Below are 540 nucleotides of genomic sequence, written 5' to 3'. Positions count from 1 at the left end.
TTGCGGCTAGAAGTTTAGTAAAAAATTCTCAGTAAAAAGAAAAAAAGGAAAACTACACAATAAGATTTCTTTAGTTGGGAGACTTAAAAAAATACAATATTTTGGAAAGGTGAAGAAGAAAAGAAGCCTCTGTATTCATGAAAATATCTTCAAGAGAGAAATGATTTGATGCAGGCAGTTTGGACAGTTAAATCAAGAATTCTTTATTTTAAATCTCAAATAAGCTAGCTGCTGGGGTACTACAAGGGAATCAGATTAGTTCCTTGTATGCCTCTTGCTTGAGAATAGGTCTTTCAAAGCTAATCTAGCTTTCCGATACTTGGATTGGGAAGTAGTAGGTTCTGGTTGAAAAATAAGAATAAGCTCTGTATTTCATCAAATATCATACTCATATATGAAATAAAACAAAAATAAAGCAAACAGTTGTCTTCATAATTACATGTTAATAATAGTTATAAAATGATAAAGTCGATGGAGGGACAAGGACAGAAGTTTAGATGCCTTAGGGAAGAACAACTGGGAGGAGAATAGACTAGATAG

General features: G+C 32.4%; 1 protein-coding gene across 1 annotated transcript in view; it reads right to left on the bottom strand.

Annotated features, from left to right (window-relative positions):
- The window catches only part of LOC119590507, a 19,867-nt gene that overhangs the window by 2,782 nt on the left and 16,545 nt on the right, over window positions 1-540 (bottom strand). The gene's annotated exons all lie outside the window — the stretch shown is intronic.

Source organism: Penaeus monodon, chromosome 27 (assembly GCF_015228065.2).
Source record: "Penaeus monodon isolate SGIC_2016 chromosome 27, NSTDA_Pmon_1, whole genome shotgun sequence".
Classification (NCBI taxonomy): Eukaryota; Metazoa; Arthropoda; class Malacostraca; order Decapoda; family Penaeidae; genus Penaeus; species Penaeus monodon.
Note: the sequence above shows the minus strand (reverse complement) of the source record. Positions and strands in the feature narration are given on the sequence as shown.